Source organism: Scylla paramamosain, chromosome 42 (genome assembly GCF_035594125.1).
Source record: "Scylla paramamosain isolate STU-SP2022 chromosome 42, ASM3559412v1, whole genome shotgun sequence".
Lineage (NCBI taxonomy): Eukaryota > Metazoa > Arthropoda > Malacostraca > Decapoda > Portunidae > Scylla > Scylla paramamosain.
Window position 1 is genome coordinate 6,367,501 of NC_087192.1, and position 20,000 is coordinate 6,387,500.

Below are 20,000 nucleotides of genomic sequence, written 5' to 3' on the forward strand. Positions count from 1 at the left end.
AATAACAGAGAGAGAGAGAGAGAGAGAGATGATGGCCAAGACGATGAGGAGGAGGAGGAGGAGGAGGAGGAGGAGGAGGAGGAGGAGGAGGAGGAATAACAGAGAGAGAGAGAGAGAGAGAGAGAGAGAGAGAGAGAGAGAGAGAGAGAGAGAGAGAGAGAGAGAGAGAGAGAGAGAGAGAGAGAGAGAGAGAGAGAGAGAGAGAGGTGAGAGTGAGGGGTAGAGAGGACTGCCAGATTCTCTAAAATAGGCTAACTTTGCAAAGGGCGACCTGCGGGGATTGTCAAACTTCTGAGCGCATTGAAGTTGGACGGTTGTCAAACACTGGCGAGCCCCGAGGCGGCACCGCGGGAGGGACGCCGCCGGGGCCTCGCTTACGGGAGTTTTATTCAAGCTGGTGTCGACGCCTTGGAGAAAAAATATACGTGGTCATAAATTTTGTCCCTTCGTACGTGCGGGGTCCCTCAGCGCCTGACGAACGTGGGGTGGCGGCTCTGGGGGATTCTTGTGACTCTCGTATTAAAGTTTTTTTTTAAGGTGCAAGGTGTGGTGGGCAATCCTTATAAGTAATGCGTCCAAGGAGGAAGGATTTTCTCTCCATTCGTTCCCTCGCTGGCTTTTTCTGCTCGTCTGTCTGTCTGTCTGTCTGGCTGTCACTTTCTTTTTGTCTGTTCCTCTTGCTGTATTCCTTTCTTTTGTCTTTGTTTTTCTGAGTGTTTTGTGTGTCTGTTTGATTGGCTGTCCATCAGTGTCTGTATGTCTGTCTATCTTTGCTTATTTTTTTTAGTTCTAATGTGAACATGTATATGTAAATATCTCTCTCTCTCTCTCTCTCTCTCTCTCTCTCTCTCTCTCTCTCTCTCTCTCTCTCTCTCTCTCTCTCTCCATTGTATAGGTCAACAATCCTCTTAGTTCCTTGATTTTTCCTTACGGGAAGATACGCTGAATAATATCAAGAAAATCAAAGACAGACAGGCAAAATAAGTTGGATAAAAAAAGAGACAGACAGACAAGATACAGGGAGGCAAAGACATACAGATAGCAACACAAAGACAGACAGACAGAGAGACAGAAAGACAGACGGAGAAAAGAGAGAAAATGAAACAAAAACTACTGAGGAAATAGGAAGAGGAAGTGAAGGGAGGAAAAATTCGAGGAAGTTGGTAATAAAAATATAAATGGAGCCACAAGTTTCGGGACCAAATTTAAACTCTTCATAATACTGACACTCATTAAAAGAAGTCACTAATTAGGAGAGTCAGAAAGCCAACTCCGGCTTCTTTACTATTATTATTATTATCATTATTATTGCTGCTGCTGTTGTTGTTGTCATCATTACCACTTAAAAATTCGTCAGTTTTCAAAAATTCTTGTTAAAGCTTAGGAAACTACTACTATTATTATTACTATTAATACTACTACTATTACTACTACTACTACTACTACTACCAGTACTACTACTACTAGTACTACTACTAATACTATTGCTACAACTACCACTACTACTACTGTCACAACTAGCACTGCTACTACTACTATTACCGAAACGACAGAAAGAATGATTAGTTTTGCTCCTATAACAAGTATTAATAACATTACCAGTATAGTATTCTAGTATTTAAAAAGGTGTAGCTTCAAAATATAAATAATGGTACAAATACCCCTGCAGATATAAATTACAGAAACATTCAAAAGTATGCATTTTTTTTAGGCAACTTCCAATTTATGACGACCGAGGACACTGATTAAAACGGAAATGTACCTCTTTTTATTGTGATTTTCCGTGCATTGCCCAGTGCAAGGAATAACAATGATGATGATGATGATGATGATGATGATGATGATGACGATGATGATGATGATGATGATGATGATGATGATGATGATGATGATGATGATGATAATAATAACATATTAAAATGATAATAAAATAATGATAATAATAACAACAACAATGATAATGAAACGCAACTTTCATCTCGATTCGTGACCTTGAATATTAATATAATCTCTACTGCCTGCATTACGAACACACACACACACACACACACACACACACACACACACACACAGTGCTGGCCGTGCAAAGAATGGCCTGCAGCACAAACTTCCCACATCTGCATACATTAACATACTAAAGACACGCTGCAGCCTCCAGATTTAGGTCATACCAGTAAGTTCGTATTTTTTCTCAAGTTTATAATCATGGCGGTGACTCGCTCGCCCACCGCCCTCAGGTAAGATTCAGGTGAAGGTGCGCCCGAGTTGTGCCAGCAGCAAGGTGTGTAGTAACAGGTGCACACACACACACACACACACACACACACACACACACACACACACACACACACAAATACAGCAAGGCGAGTGCGTGGTCACAGTGTGGGTAATATTTCTTTCATAGCTCGTGGAATGGTAACGTGTGGTGTGTGTGGTGACCTTCAAGCGAGTATACACAGTTTTTTTCTTTTCTATCTCTCAAGGACACTGTGTAGTTTTTAGTATGTTTTTGTTTTTATTTACATTAACAGAAATAATGGCTTTGGAATTTTTTTTTATTTCATTATTTAGATAGCAGTACAAATAGTAGCAGTAAGAGCAATAACAACAACAACTATATTTAAACTACTATTGCTAGAAATAGCAATGAAGAAGCAGCAGAAGCAGCAGAAACACCATGCAATAGTAATAGAAATGGTAGGAAAAAAAAGTTGTTGTTGTTGTTGTTGTTGTTGTTGTTGTTGTTGTTGTTGTTGTTGTTGTTGTTGTTGTTGTTGTTGTTGTTGTTGTTGTTGTTGTTGTTGTTGTTGTTGTTGTTGTTGTTGTTGTTGTTGTTGTTGTTGTTGTTGTTGTTGTTGTTGTTGTTGTTGTTGTAACGGTAACAGTTGCTGAAGAAAGACTACCAGGAAGAAGAGCAAAGATAAAAGTAACATTAGCACCTCCACTACCAGCACCAGCGGGAGAAACAACAGCACCACTACCACTACCACCACCACCACCGCCACCACGACTATTGATTTAATCCCGAGGTCAGTTTAACTACTACCATTGATTGGATCCGGACGGTGCTTTATGCCGCTCCAGCCAACACCATACAAAGTGAAGGTCAGCGCTAAGCCAACATTCCGCTACGGAGGGACGGCACCAGGCTCTTTCTACCGTGCAATCCCTCACGTTTTTAAATATTTGCCTATTGATGTCCGTAATTCTATATGCATGTCTTTCTGCTTATCTGTTTGTTCCCGCGAGTAAGAGTTTGTCATACGTCGATACAGACTTTTTATGTCCTTGTTTTTTTTTTACTATCCGCTGGCTTACGTACACTAGTGAACACGTACACACACGTATACGGGTCAGTCGCACGGTTAAGTACACACGAGGGAAGGAAAAAAATGTTTTCAGTGTCATGTACGAGTTGACATTCCATTCCACTGCCTTTCTCTCGCGATCTGAGCCTTTATTTTACTTCCTCTGGTTACGAATTCTTTGCTTTTTTTTTCTTTCTTTTTTTCTCTCTTTTTTTCCGGCTCGGCTTTTGACCATTCAGTTATTTCCCGGCGAGGATTTCCGGCGTATGAAGGTTGATCCCTTATGTTTGTTATTTAGAAGACTGTCCGATAGCATTCATGGACGGACACACACACACACACACACACACACACACACACACACACACACATTTATATTTACCTTTTTATTTATCATCTCTCTTTATTTGATTTACAAGCGACATTTTTTCTTCCTTTGTATGTTTTATTTACAAGATAAGTCATGGCTCTTTCATGTTTCAATCACGCAAGTTATTTAAACATTTTCCATTTAAGCTACAAAACATTTCAAAAAGGGAAAAAAAATACATCTAACCAATGAAATATATCTACCAAAAAATGCTACACAATAACAGATACAATTGAAGTACATTTACCCATAAGCAATTATATTATTAGTATGCAAAAATGACCAATGCATACGAGGATAAAAGAAGTAAAAAGGAATAAAAGAAATAACAATAATAATCAAAAGTAAAGGGTTCACTGCACACAAGGCAAGGAAAAAATAAAATAACAGTAGGAGAGAGAGAGAGAGAGAGAGAGAGAGAGAGAGAGAGAGAGAGAGAGAGAGAGAGAGAGAGAGAGAGAGAGAGAGAGAGAGAGAGAGAGAGAGAGAGAGATAATAAATGGCATACGAAGGCAAAAAATAAAAGTGGAATCTGCTCCAATGAAAACCAAAATCTCGACTCACAAATGTCCAGACCAATTTCCCTGGACTAGAGCGCCTACACTCACGCACACACGTTCTCTCTCTCTCTCTCTCTCTCTCTCTCTCTCTCTCTCTCTCTCTCTCTCTCTCTCTCTCTCTCTATATATATATATATATATATATATATATATATATATATATATATATATATATATATATATATATATATATATATATATATATATATATATATATATATATATATATATATCTGTATCTATCAACCTTCCTGTCTATCTCGGTGTGTGTGTGTGTGTGTGTGTGTGTGTGTGTGTGTGTGTGTGTGTGTGTGTGTGTGTGTGTGGTTCGAGTCGGAATAGCACGACATGGCAGGTGAGTGTCTGTGTCTTCTATCAGCTTCAAGGGTTCGTCTTTTCCTTCCGTTCGTTCATTCGTTCTCCAAAGATTATCACTTCATATTTCCTCCTTCTCTCGTATTTTACTGCTGGACAGATAACGAAAACCATTGAAAGAAGGAAAAAAAAAAAAAACAGATAGGTAAAAAGAGAGTTAATCCACAGTCTGTAAATCCAAACTAAGCTGTCGATATTTGTTTTATCAGTGTATATATATTTTTTTTTCTTTTTTTTTTCTTAGGTTTGAGTGTTGCTTCTTTTCGGTTCCTCCTCCAAGGTAACTTTCGAAACCTCCAAACTAATCTAATTCCACTGAGGCTAAAATTGCAAGCGAGCCTCTCTCTCTCTCTCTCTCTCTCTCTCTCTCTCTCTCTCTCTCTCTCTCTCTCTCTCTCTCTCTCTCTCTCTCTCTCTCCAAGGAGTGACCATTTTCGCTTAGTTCCTTTACTTCTTTCATTCCGATCACGCTTCTCTCTAATGCTTTCGGATTTTTCTGCGTGTTCTTCCCTCTGCAAGCCTCCCTTGACCCACTGCTGCTCCTTCTCCTCCTCCTCCTCCCACTTCCCTTCTAACTTTTTCTCTTTCCTTCCCCTCTTCAACGTCCTCCACATCCACGACGACCACCTCCTTTTCCTCCTCCTCCTCCTCTTCCTCCTCGTCCTCGTCCTTGTCCTCCTCCTCCTTCTCCTCCTCCTCCTCCTCCTCCTCCTCCTCCTCCTCCTCATCCTCATCGTCTGGCCCTGTTTCTCCATCTTTTCAGCTCTTCTCTGCATCTTCTCACACGTGTAACATGTTTCTGCTGAACTTGCAATCGCATCTGCAAACTCTTTTCTCACCTCATTACCTCCCTGATCCCTTTCTATTCCCAAGAGTGGTTTTCCTCTCCTCGTCCCCTCTTTTTTTTTCTTTCTGTCTTTCCGTCTTTTGTGTTCTCTCGTCATTTTTCTTTTTTTTTTTTGCTTTCTATCTCACTAATAGCTTTGATATTTCTTTTTTTATTTTTCTATTTTTATGCTCGTAACAACTTCAATTTTCCTTAAAGTTTGCTTCCCACGTATCCATTCTTTTAGTTTTTACTTTTTGGCTTTTTTTATATTTTTTTCTTTGTCTTTGTTCCATCCCTCCATAATTCTTTATTTGTTTTATATCGAAAATTGTTACTTTCCTTTGACATTCTTTGATATTATTTTCCCTTAAGCAAGCATCGCCTATCAATATATCATTTTTTTTTTTTTTATCTTTCCATGTCTTTCTTTCATACCCCGTTATTTTTTTTTTTTTTATCAGGAACTAACACTATCTTTTCCTTACACATTTTTTTTCCTTTGCATTCCCTTTATTCTTTTGCGCTATGAACGTTATCTCTTCCTCTCCCCTCCTTCCTTCCTCCTCGCTTCTCCATCCTCCCCCGATCCTTCCGTTCCTCACACTCCCATTGCTCTCCTTTTCACTCACATTCCTATTCGTTCTTTTATTTACATCCTTTCCCCCCTCCTCGAGTTTTCTTTCCCCACCTAGTTCGGTTTCCAAACACGGCGTTTTCTTCCTTTCAATGTTGCATATTTCCGTTTCTCTTCCTCCTCTCCAAAGTTGTTGTTGCTTTCGTATTTTTATGCTTCATTTTTATCTATTTTTATCCTCTCTTTCCTTCTCCCACTTCTCTCTCTATTTGTTTGCACGCTTGTCTGGTTCCGTCTGACCATCTCTTTGCCTGTGTGCTTGTACCCTTGTATGTATGTTTCCTGGTATGAATGTATACCTGTCTGCTTGTCTGCTTCCCTCTCCCTCTCCCTCTCCCTCTCCCTCCCTCTCTCTCACTCAGGAAGTCTTAAGGTCACGGCCGGCAGCACTTCGTATCAGTCATGGATGGTAATGAACAGCAACCTTGGTCTTAGTTGAGGACAAGCCACCCACTTCGGAACGTGGCGTGATGTACCAACGTTAGAGATTGCGTACGTAGCAAATTCATCCTTTACTCTAAAATACCAATGTTCTCGTTTTCTAAGAGTCGTGATTATAATTGTTTTCTGCCAGCGCGTTGCAAGAGGGAGAAGTATACGAGGAGGAGCCTCGCTATATTCTATCCAGCTCTTCCGCGCATTGTTCAAATAGTAGTAGTAGTAGTAGTAGTAGTGGCAACAGCAGTAGTAGCAGCAGTAGTAGCAGCACCAGTAGTAGTGATGCAAGATTCAACAGATACAAACGATATAAACCAATAAAGCTCATTCCATTTACTCTTCCTTCCTCCATCCCTCTCTCCCTTCCTCTCAATCTCCCCCTTCCTCCCCCACTCCTACCACCCTCCCCAACCCCCTCTCTCTCACTCCAGCTTATCCCCCCATGCACACGTGTGTCAGCTGATGGGTAGAGCGACGGCTTTACATGACGAGTCGAAAGGCCATCAGCAGGCGTCTCGTTAGCCTGATCGCCCCGCTTGTTAGGGAGCCAAATCCGCCAGCACTACCTACCACTCACACTTTTCTCGAACCACTGCTATTTTTTCAGCCGCAGCGGTAGGATGGAGTGTGTGAAAAGGGCTCTATGTATGGCATAACTGTGCATGAGTGAGAGCGAGAGCGAGAGCGAGAGAGAGAGAGAGAGAGAGAGAGAGAGAGAGAGAGAGAGAGAGAGAGAGAAGCAATAGGTGTCTGCAAAGAATCCACCCCCCTTGATTAATAGTGAAGCCTTGGGAGAGAGGGAGAGCGAGGCTACACGCTCCCTTTATATTACCAGATTTATGAATAAAAAAATAGGAAATGAACGGGTCCCCTCCATGCTGAGCCGCAGATAAATGCCCCCAAGTATGGCAGGAATTAGGTGGAAAGGCCTCAAATTTGTACGTCTTTCCCTTTCCCTCCCTCTCCCTCATCCCTTTGTTTCCCCTCCCTCCTACACCGCTCTCACATACTGCCCTTCTCTCTCCCTCTCCTGCTCCCTCTCCCTCGTTCCTCTTTGCACACCATCGATTAAATTCCGTAAAAAAGTCTAAAATAAACGATCTAATGCTATCTGCGGCATCTCATATTCCCCGTGATAAATCAGGTCATATAATGTGGCTTCAGGTGCCCCGGCTAGATGACCTAAGATGACCCCCACAGATGACCCCAATAAACGCCCGCCATGCAGATGAGCCTCTCACGCGTGACTGATGGCTCTCCTTTCCTCCTTCTCCCCTCCCTTCTCCCTCTCTCTCCCTCTCTCTCCCTCTCTCGGCTATTCTTCCTCCAGTTCTGACCTTCATATTCATCCTTCCCTGCCTTCTCAGTTTGGGTCTGTCTCTATTCTCTACCTTTAAACATTTTTTTCGTCAATGTCATGACTTTTCTCTCTCTCTCTCTCTCTCTCTCTCTCTCTCTCTCTCTCTCTCTCTCTCTCTCTCTCTCTCTCTCTCTCTCTCTCTCTCTCTCTCTGCTATTCGTCAGTGTCTCAGTTCGTCTCTCTTTTTCTTGCTTTCTTTCTCAAATTTTTCTTCCTCCCTTCCTTCCAGACTCAAATCATTATCTCTATCTTTCTTTCTTCCAGTGTCATGATTCTTGATCTTTTTTCACTCCATATTTTTACCTCTTCTCTCTTTCCTTTTCTTTCTTTGTATGAATTTTCTTCTTTCTTTTACCTTCTTTATGGTGTTATTACATTTTCTCTTCTTCCGTTCTTCCTATGTGTGATTCTTCTTTCCTTCTTTCCTTTTTTCACTGCCTTAGTTTTTTTTTTCTCTTTTCCTCTCATTTTTCTTTTTGCTTTTTAACGACTCGGTTCTCATTTTCTTTCTTCTTTCCTTTCATGAACGATTTTTTCTTCACCCATTTTCTTTTTCTTCGCAATGTTCTCTTTTCTTTTTCAGCTTTCGTCTCCTTGCAGATTTTCTTATTCTTTTCTTTCAACTATTTTTTTTTTTTATTATTTTATTCCGCTCATCATATCACTCAATATTCCTCTGCATTCATTTTTTTCTTATCAGAGTAATAAATCGTAACTTTTTTTTTGAAACACGAACTTCAGCAACTATATTACTGTGTAGAGTTTGCATCTGCAATTAAACCCCTTAACTATACCTAACCTCTATGTATACGAGACAATTTAGGGCAAGCCACAACTATATAAGTCAATTTACGAGTCTATTTCACACACTTAACTCACTCCCGTGTATCTAACCCGTCCCTATATTTTGTCAACTTTTCCGCCTTAACCTCCTCCCTTTTTCCTCCCTCCTCCCTCCAGCCCTTCTCCTCCCTTCAGCCGTGCCTCCATTTTCCTTTCTCTCCAGCTGACCAATTTTCCTCTCCATCTAGCCCATCACTCTCCCTCCACTCCCTTCATCCTTACCTCCTTTCCTCCCTCTTTACCTGCCTTTCTCTCCATCCAGCCACACATTAAAGGCTTTGAGGGAGGCGGTTCTGGAGGGATAATTTAGTCATGAAAGTCTCGCCCTGATTGGGTGAGGCGTTATTTTAGCGTGGAGGAAGAGAAGGTGAAGAGAATGAAAGGCAAAATACACATGAATAACAGAGAGAGAGAGAGAGAGAGAGAGAGAGAGAGAGAGAGAGAGAGAGAGAGAGAGAGAGAGAGAGAGAGAGAGAGAATTATTTTTGGTCTTTTCGTCACCAGAATATAGTAAAATACCTTAGTTTACCTTTATTAACTATTTTCTTATTTTCATCAATAAAATCAAATAAATAACCTACACATACACCAATAAGCTCAAAGTAATATCCAAAAACACAAACTAGAAATGAAAAAATAACATCAGAGAGAGAGAGAGAGAGAGAGAGAGAGAGAGAGAGAGAGAGAGAGAGAGAGAGAGAGAGAGAGAGAGATCGTGTCAACTCTTCTTGGGTCTGCCTCGTTTGCGCATCACAGACTGTAACCCGAATTTATGACTAGGTGGTCGCAGGGGGGACGGGAAATAAGTGGCGGTGAAACGCAAAGCTTGTAGGAGACGCGTGACCTGAGACTGACGAGAGAGAGAGAGAGAGAGAGAGAGAGAGAGAGAGAGAGAGACGAGAGACGAGAGACGAGAGAAAACGGAAGTCTGGATGATATGAAACGAAACGAGACAGAGAGAGAATAAGAGGAGAGACAGAAAGAAGCAGAAAGATGCTATGCCTAATAAATAAACAGACGGACAGATAAACAGCGAATTAGACAGATAATCAGGGAAATAATACAGATATAGACAGGAGGGCAGATGAATATAGATAGATAGGTATAGACTGATAGATAAACTGAGCTGGACAGATACCGAAACAGAAAATAAAAGTAAAGGAAGAGAAACACAAAGGCTAAGAAACGCAAAAGGCGTCTCACGGACAAAGAGTTATATCCTGACGTGGACTGCTAAAAGAAAAGCACAACGCCAATAAACGCGAAGCAGCCGAGCAAAAATATGCATACAAACAAGCTCACCATTAAAGCAAACACTCACACTCTCTCTCTCTCTCTCTCTCTCTCTCTCTCTCTCTCTCTCTCTCTCTCTCTCTCTCTCTCTCTCTCTCTCAAACTACTACTAATTACACAAAAAAATCTCTCTCTCTCTCTCTCTCTCTCTCTCTCTCTCTCTCTCTCTCTCTCTCTCTCTCTCTCTCTCTCTCTCTCAAACTACTACTAATTACACAAAAAAAGAGTGGTGATAAGAATGACGAGACTGTAAAAAACACATCCTCTCTCTCTCTCTCTCTCTCTCTCTCTCTCTCTCTCTCTCTCTCTCTCTCTCTCTCTCTCTCTCTCTCTCTCTCTCTCTCTCATTGTATCGCCCTCAGCCTCGTGTCCTGATGCCAGAGATAACCCACGGATCAGGCGGTGTTGACAGGGCAGGATACGAAACTACGTCGCTCAGTATTTGCTCACATAAAGGGCGAGGGTGTGAGAGGGAAGCTGCGAGGCGAGGTGATGAGGTGAGCGTGCTAGGTGAGGCGAAGTGAAGCGTGGCGAGAGGTACAGAGAGACAGCACCGTTGCGAGCACTATGAAGTTGAGCTCGGCCTTGAGAACGGCGTGATGCAAAAATGAGTGTAACAACAGCCCTCTCCTGCGTGTGTTATTGCATGACGCGCCCCGCTGCACTAAAATAACATGCAGCTGCACTGGCTCGCCTCAAAGGGACCCGTGACAATATAACACCCGGAAACACTGGATTTGAAACTTGTATACGTGTGCCAAAAAAAAAAATGCTCAACGAATAATTGATAAGCCCCGTCTGTATGTGACTGATGCTGCGCGGTGTTGGGAGTGGGTAAAGGAGCGAATATGAACAATAAAGAAACGCAGGTTGTTGAAGTCTAAAAACTAATATTTTATGCCAAAACGTTGTTAATAAGGAAAGGATAAAGAACAATAAAGAAATGTAGTTTTATGAAAATCTAATACTTAATGTGCATAAAAAAAACATGAAAAAAAACGGAAAACTTTAATAAAAAAAAACGCAAGCTAAAGAAAACATGTAAACTCTACTTGTTAGTGCCGAAAAACTTGAAAAAAAAGGAAAAAATGAAATAAAAACAACCTATAGGGAAAGGTAAAACATGAAAAAAAGTGACAACGAAAAATGAAAATAAAAATGAACATAAAAAATAAAAAAAATAAATAAATCAAATGTCAAAAAGTAACACAACACCGAAAAAAGACAAGAAAACATCCATGTACAGACCAAAAACCAAAAAAGAAAAAAATGATGCAGCAGGTCGAGTAAAAAAAAAAAAACCGATACTGCAGAAGGTCGAAAAGTGACAAACTAACGAAAAACAACAATAAAGGAGTCGAACAACCTGAAACAAGAGGAAGCAACGTAGTGTTCACTGAGGCAGGAGACAGAAGGGATAGGGGACAGCAGCTGGCTCGGGATGACGCGCAGGGGACGAGAGGACGAGGGGAGAAACTGGCAGGAGGAGGAATACTAACGTGTGTGACCCGAAGGTAAGTAAAAGGTGAAAAAACGAACAGAGTAGAGGTAAAGTGTCAAGTGAGACTCAAAGGGGGGAGGGAGAAAGCATAGTGTAACTTGCATCTGGGAAACAAGAGTGTAGGGTGACAGTTAGTGTCAGAGGTAAAACGAGAGAAGTGAAAGGCTGACTGACTGGCTGACTGGCTGGCTGGGTGGGGTGAGGCGTAGGTAGGAGAGGTAGAAGGGATGAGGCACAAAAGTAAATACGAGAGAAAAAAATATATAAGTGTTTAGAAAGAGAAAAGTTAAATTAATCTCTCTCTCTCTCTCTCTCTCTCTCTCTCTCTCTCTCTCTCTCTCTCTCTCTCTCTCTCTCTCTCTCTCTCTCTCTCTCGGGTGTGTGTGTGTTTGTGTGCTGATTTTTTTTATGCCCGTGTTCACATTTTCCAGGATTGAAAAGCCACTCGTCATAATAGATTGCCATGATACAACACATTCTCTCTCTCTCTCTCTCTCTCTCTCTCTCTCTCTCTCTCTCTCTCTCTCTCTCTCTCTCTCTCTCTCTCTCTCTCGTACACAACAACATAAAACATTGCAATATAACCTTCACTGAGCCTCAACAATAACTACATGTGAACGAAAGAACGAACAAAGACAAGAAAAAAAAAACCAGAAAACACAACTTGACATTAAATATTCCACGGTTTCCAAGTCTCTCTGTTTTTCTCTAGCTATTTTTTCCGTCTGTATCTGTCTGCCTGTCTCCATCTGTCTCTCGTCAGCTTCATTCCGTCTTTTTGTTTTAATCTTTACCCATAACCGGATCTCTGTTCTGTTCTGTTCTGTTTAATCCTCCTGGTTACAGAATAGAGGTCATCTGTATTAATAGGAACGATCTCTCTCTCTCTCTCTCTCTCTCTCTCTCTCTCTCTCTCTCTCTCTCTCTCTCTCTCTCTCTCTCTCTCTCTCTCTCTCTCTCTCTCTGTGTGTGTGTGTGTGTGTGTGTGTGTGTGTGTGTGTGTGTGTGTGTGTGTGTGTGTGTGTGTGTGTGTGTGTTTCACCCGACTCACTCCAGTTTTTCTCAATTTGATGAGAGAGAGAGAGAGAGAGAGAGAGAGAGAGAGAGAGAGAGAGAGAGAGAGAGAGAGAGAGAGAGAGAGAGAGAGAGAGAGAGAGAGAGAGAGAGAGAAAAAAAAAATATGAGTGCAATACTTACCCTAATGAAATAAACAAAGCACTGAGAAAACTTAATTAAACACACACACACACACACACACACACACACACACACACACACACACACGAATGATCATTGCGAAAGTGTGAGCACGTACATACAACGAATACAAACCCCCTTGCTCACTGTTCTTCACGGTGGACAAAGTTAAACCACTGTAGCAAATGCAAATGAATTACAGTGGAAAGGGTGAAAAGGTTGTAAGTTCCAGCCATCCTCACCCAAAAGAAACACAAGCGAGGTGTAAATATATGTAGATACGGGGTGGATATGACGGAAAAGCGAGGTAGTGTTGCGTGTCTGATGCCGGGGGATAGATTTTGGCAGCCACACTGAAATAGCAACGAGATTAAAAATTTTGATATGAGACGCACGGCAAATAGTAAATAAAAAAAAATAAATAAAAAGGAATGCGAGTAGTAAAGGCAACAAAACGTCCCTTAACCACAAACTGTAGATTGGAAATGTGTTTATAAAAAGTACATCACCACCATCACCACCATCACCACCACAACCACTACCACACAAACACCACAGGCGATGATGAAAAGTGTGATAATACAACGGAAAAATAAACAATCTGGCCGCAGTTTCATGAAAAGTTAAAGGAAAGTTTGATGTAAAAAAGTGGAAGAAAAGAAAAACGTATTTCATTCGTGTCTCTGGACGAACGAAAAAAAAAATAAAAAGATCTTGTTACGAGATGAAAGGAAGCAGAACCATCTCTCTCTCTCTCTCTCTCTCTCTCTCTCTCTCTCTCTCTCTCTCTCTCTCTCTCTCTCTCTCTCTCTCTCTCTCTCGGGTGTCTTTGAGCCTTATCCAACCCCATTTATTGTTTTCCCTTGCCCCCCCATCTCTCTCTCTCTCTCTCTCTCTCTCTCTCTCTCTCTCTCTCTCTCTCTCTCTCTCTCTCTCTCTCTCTCTCTCTCTCTCTCATTTCCTTTATACCTATTTAATCAGGTAACGCTTCTCTTCCAAAGTCCTAATATTTCTAGATTACGTATCCATAGTGATTTTTACCCTATACCTGTGACCACTCTCTCTCTCTCTCTCTCTCTCTCTCTCTCTCTCTCTCTCTCTCTCTCTCTCTCTCTCTCTCTCTCTCTCTGTTTTCTTCGTCTCACACATTCATCTCCTTTCTTACCATCGTAAACATCTTTCTGCGCCTCCCTCCCTGCCTTGTATTCCCTCCCCCTCTTCTTACCATCCAATCCCTCCCTTGCGAGCTCTTTACAAGACGTTCCCTTTTCACTGGCCTTATTTTGGGTCGAACACGTGGGTTTCGTCCCGGTCATGTCGGCTGCTTGGCTGCTGGCTCTTTGATGTTTTCTAAAGATTCTGTTCTGGAGAGATAAAACAGGATTCTCTCGTGACCTCAAACGCTGCTGCCTCTATTGCCGTTGTTGTTGCTGCTGCCGTTGTTGTTGTTGTTGTTGTTGTTGTTGTTGTTGTTGTTGTTGTTGTTGTTTTGCTACTTCTGCTACTGGTGCTGGTGGTGCTACTGCTGCTGCTGCTGCTGCTCCTGCTGCTGCTGCTACTTCCACTACTACTGATACTACTACTGTTATTTTTTAGTGGTGATGGTGGTGGTGATGGTGGTGGTAGTAGTAGTAGTAGTAGTAGTAGTAGTAGTAGTAGTAGTAGTAGTAGTAGTAGTAGTAGTAGTAGTGATGGTGGTGGTGGTAGTGGTGGTGGTGGTAGTGGTAGCAGCTGTAATAAAAGTAGTAGCACAATGAATGGTGCTTCCAGTATCAAAGTTATCTATGATTTTTTTCTTGTAATGAAGAAACACACCACTGCACCTTTTAGCAAATTTCTTTCATTCATTCATGTTTCCATTCATTCATTCATTCATTCATTCATTCATTCATTCATTCCGTCCTTCATCATACATCTCCTGCTAATATTCCTCAGAATTTCCTATTAACTTATTTTCCTGCTCCCCTGTAACCGTTCCCTCTCCAGTTCTTCCTTCCCACTCCTGCCTGTTAACCCCTCTCCACTTCTTCCACGTCTTCCTCTTTCTGCTGCTCCACCTCCCGTGTACTTGACCTACTTCTGCTCATTATCATCGATGAGCGAAAGTGATGGCGATAATGGAGGGATGATAAACACAAAGAGCTTCATAAAGGAGACGCAAGGAGGAAGTCTTAGAGCGGGCAGGCAGTGGAGATGAGCGAGTGAGCGAGCAAGCCACCACACACACACACACACACACGTCGACTTAATAAACACGAAGAACAGACTTTTAAAGGACGATTTAAAAATGCTGAAGACGATTATGTTTGCTCAATGTTTCTTTCTCATATGCAAGTCTGTCTCGAGTTCCTCTATTTCTATATTATGCCATGTGTGTTTGTTTCTGTCTGTCCTCCTCTTTCTTTCATTTGTATGCAATCTCTCTCTCTCTCTCTCTCTCTCTCTCTCTCTCTCTCTCTCTCTCTCTCTCTCTCTCTCTCTCTCTCTCTCTCTCTCTCTGTTGCCGATCCCAAAACTAACAAAAAAACACCTCCCCTGTTTCCGTATTCGGGGGTCGAAGGTTTTCCTGTCTGGACTATCACGATTTCACGGACTGTTAGTGACGCACGCCGAACATCCTCCTCTCCTTCGCCCTCCCGTCCCCTCCTCCTCTTCCCGTCCATTCCTGTCTCTTTCCTCCTCTTGCCCCACTCTTTCTCTCCCTTCCCCTCTTTCCCTCACGTGCTACACTTGCTCCACTTTTCCTCTCCTCCTTCTCCTTCCCTCACTGTTCCATATGTCCCTCCACTGCTCCTCGTCTCTCTCATCCCAAAGGAGAAGAGGGAACGGCCGTCAGTGAAAATTTTGTGCGACTTCTGAGAGAGAGAGAGAGAGAGAGAGAGAGAGAGAGAGAGAGAGAGAGAGAGAGAGAGAGAGAGAGAGAGAGAGAGAGAGAGAGAGAGAGAGAGAGAGAGAAATTCAGTGTAGCAGGAACACAAACGAACGAACCAAAAGAAAACGTTTAAACAAGAAATTCAAATGAAAAGAAGCGTGACAGAAACACAAGACAAACTCGTTGAGAGAGAGAGAGAGAGAGAGAGAGAGAGAGAGAGAGAGAGAGAGAGAGAGAGAGAGAGAGAGAGAGAGAGAGAGAGAGAGAGAGAGGTGGAAGGATTAGAGAAAGTGGGAATTCAACAAACAGCGTGACAATCAGTCTAATGACCAACCTTGGCTTCCTCCCTAATGCAAGCTAGACTAGTTAGGCACGGCGCAAAAATACATTAGGTGCTTCGCTTTTGACGTTACTTCGGATGAATTATAAATGCTACGTCCGGCGGCAGCATGCAGAATGACTTACACACACACACATACACACACACACACACTCCACCAAGCATGATTAAGCCAAACACCGCGTATGTTTTTTTTTCTCAGGTGCAATTACGAAATAACGAGTGATGTATAATAAGAGAAAAAAGAACAGAAAACAGCAACGTAATCAAACGCAACGTAGTGAAGGGTAATGCGTCTGCCTGAGTGAGCACGTCCACACCTCATATTGGCAGGCGGATCCACGCGATTCAGGTGAAATGGTGTACGAGAGTCGCTAGGTATCAATAAGTGCATGAGTCTACATTTAATGATTCTGGTGCTACACGATGGACGCACGAAATGATCTTCTAACCTTTTCTATATTTTGTGTTGTGTATATTATTGTTTTTTTTTTTTCCTATTTTAGTTATGCAGTATATCTTTTTCTTATAATTCACGGATCTTGCATTTTTTTTTTCTAGTGTTGAATGGACACATGGGACAGTTTTCTACCGTTTATTGTTTATTTTCTTTTCGTTTCTACTATTTTTTTTTCATTTTAGTTTTCCTGCATATCTTTTTTACAATTTCTTGGTCTTGCATTACCTTCTCGTTCTATTTTATTCTAATGATGCAGGATGGACGTACAGAACTCTTTCCTAACCTTTCCTGTTTCTCTCTCTCTCTCTCTCTCTCTCTCTCTCTCTCTCTCTCTCTCTCTCTCTCTCTCTCTCTTTTTCTGAATCTTTTTTTTTACTTTTTCAGGTTTTTTTTATATTTTCTTCCACCATTTGGCCATGTACGTATTTTCTTTTCCTTCTGTTTTCTCTTCGTTCTTTCTAATGATGCAGGATGGATGCACGGATCTTTTTCTAACCTTTCCTATTTTTTTTTTTACTGCTTTTCTTTATATTTTTCAATCATTTCTTGTTTTTTTTTTCTTCCTTTTCTCTAATGATGCTGGATGGACGCAGGCAACATTTTTTTTTACTTCTATATTTTTTGTTTGTTTCTGGATCTATTTTTTTCCTATTTCAGTTTCTTATCTTTTTTCTATCATTTCTTGGTCTTGCCTTTCTTCTGTTTTCCTTTTGCTAGTTCAAACGCAGAAGATAGCTTTTCTAAATTTTTCGTTACTTTTCATTTTTTCCTCTTCCAGTTTGACATTTTTCTTTCATCGCTTTTATATTTTTTTTTTTTCAAACGCTACTCAATGAACGCAGGTAATGACTTTTCCTTTACTCGTCTACATTTTTCTACTTCTATTTTTTTTCATTTTTATATTATTCTTTTACTCTTTCCTTTCCTTTCCTTTCCTTTTCTAGTTTTTTTCTTTTCAAACGCTACTGAATAGACAACATAAAAATGTTTCCTTTTACTTCTATTTTTTCTACTTACATTTTTTTCTATCTCAGTTATACATTTTCTCTTAGTTCTCTTTTCGTTTTCTTCTTATTTATTTTCCCTTACTTTGAACTTTTAAATGGGCTCTGGCAACCACTCCCGTTTTCTATATCGTTTTTAATATATATTCGCATTCCATCTTTCCTTCAATATTTTCAATCTTTCTCCAATTCATTAGTATTCCACCAGTTTCTTCACATGCACGTACCTCATTTTTATTTCTCCCCTGACATGAGCGCAAACTTTAATTAACCAGACATGCGAGCGGTCCTTAGCATGACGTATGGTGTCACTCTTCCAAATACCTGGCGAGGAGCTGCTTCACTAGACATGGATAGAGTCGCGATCCTGAGAACCTGGGCAGGGAGACATATAGTAAGACTCGTCACTGCGGCGCCTCCCTAAGTGCTGTCTACGTCCCCTTAGCCTCGTATCACGGAATAGACGGGTAGGGAAAGTCATCGTTCGGAAATTGGGCTCTTTTTTTCCCTACCTCTCTTTCGCTCTCTCCCTTTTTTTTTCTTTTTTACAGTCAGCCCGCAGTGTTATGGTGTGTTGAAAGCGCAGGAGAAGCCCAGTGACGTGATTATGACAGTGGTTAGTTGGTGATATCGAGCGGTTTTCCTGGATATCGGATCAGTAATGGGGGATAAAAAAAAACCAAGCGTGCCAGGGTGTGCCACGGATGGTCACGAGAGGTGGGTGTCCTGGTGGTGGTATCATGGTGGTGGTGGTGGTGTCGTGCGGCCTCGCTAATGGAGGCAGACCACTAAAACACTCCCCGCGCTACTGAGTTTGTAAAGGTACGTTCATCGTGGAATCGTGGAATGTCTCGTGTTTCTGGCGGGGTTTTGTTAAGATTATGTGGGGCTTCGGGTGACAGGAATTATGTTTTAATGCGTATCGATAGCAGATATTTTAGCTGATATCTTAGCAGATATTTTTAGTGTTTCCAGGATTCAGTGTGATAGATAAATAACTAAGTAAATATAATAATTCGCACACACACACACACACACACACACACAAATAAATAGATAGATTGATAGATAGATAGATAGATGGATAGAAGGGTAGATAGATATAGACAGACAGACAGACAGAGACAGGCAGACAAGTAGATAAATAGATAGATAAGCAGTATATAAGAAAAACAGATAGCTAGACAGACAGATATACAGACAAACACCCAAGAACAGCAACAGGAATAACAATGACAAACCATCGGTTGAAAATGTATCAACCAACGATCACAGTAATAATAAAACAACACAAGAAATGCACAAAAATAAACATTTTTCTTTTTTTACTTTTCTTTTTTAACCTTCTCTGTTTACACGCGGCAATTTCCTATGCGGGTCTGATTTACATGAACAATCACACGACTATAAAAGGATATTCTGATGACTCGCCAAATGAGGGCAGATTGCGCCAAATGTATGCACGTCTCACTGAATTTTCCTGACGTCGCCTAGAAACGTGGAGGTTTGGCAAGGAAGGAAGGGAGCGGCAAGGAGGGGAGTGGCAGGGAATGGAGTCGGGAGGAAAGGAGTGGCGAAAAAGGGAATGGAGAAGGTAAGGGATTGAACAATGCAGGTAAGGGAGGAAAAGAGATAAAAGATAATAGAAAAGCTAAGAAATTCAGATAGGATAGTGAGGGAAGAAAGAAAAGTAATTCAAGATCAGTGAAGATTATATATGAAGGTCAGAGAGAGAGAGAGAGAGAGAGAGAGAGAGAGAGAGAGAGAGAGAGAGAGAGAGAGAGAGAGAGAGAGAGAGAGAGAGAGAGAGAGAGTCACATCAATTATGCATCACAAACCGTCACAGACAACACACGCATATACCAAAATTAGAACGCGAAAAACAAAGACAGGGAAGAGCAAGAGAGAGAGAGAGAGAGAGAGAGAGAGAGAGAGAGAGAGAGAGAGAGAGAGAGAGAGAGAGAGAGAGAGAGAGAGAGAGAGAGAATGGAAAGTGACAGTCCTGGCATGTCAGGAATCAAAACCAAAACAAAACAAAATTGCAAAGAGGAAAACCACGAAAAATTCCAAATCAAATAATCTCATATTTCCTATACAGAATTTTAGTAATACCCTAAAAGAATAAATATTTCAAATCTTCTTTCCCTTCTTCCATTTATTTACCTATAACACTAATAACAACGATGACATAAGCTAATATACACCTGCAACTGATCACTCCTGTCCTCCTCCCTTCCCTCCCAACACACACAGGCGCTGACAAGTCCGAGCAACACACACATGTTTAGTTTAGCTCGCCACCGCCACCGCCGCCGACCCGCTGCCCCCGCCGCCGCACTGAGATAAATGGAGTTGCAGCAAACCTTAAGCACCCAGCAATTGGATGTCGGAATGTGAATTTATTGAGCGTCCAGTACCCAACTACCAGCTCCATCGCGCCCCTGTTATTTGTGGTGCCCGCCTACCCCGTCTCTCTGCCTCCCCGTCTACCTGCCTCCCGTCCTTCACCACCCGCCGCCTCCCCGCCTCTCGTCCGTCCAACGTGGTCACTTAATTTGTCTGTTCACTGGTCGATCAAACCGTTTACAGGTAGGTGTTGACATACTGTTAATTTGT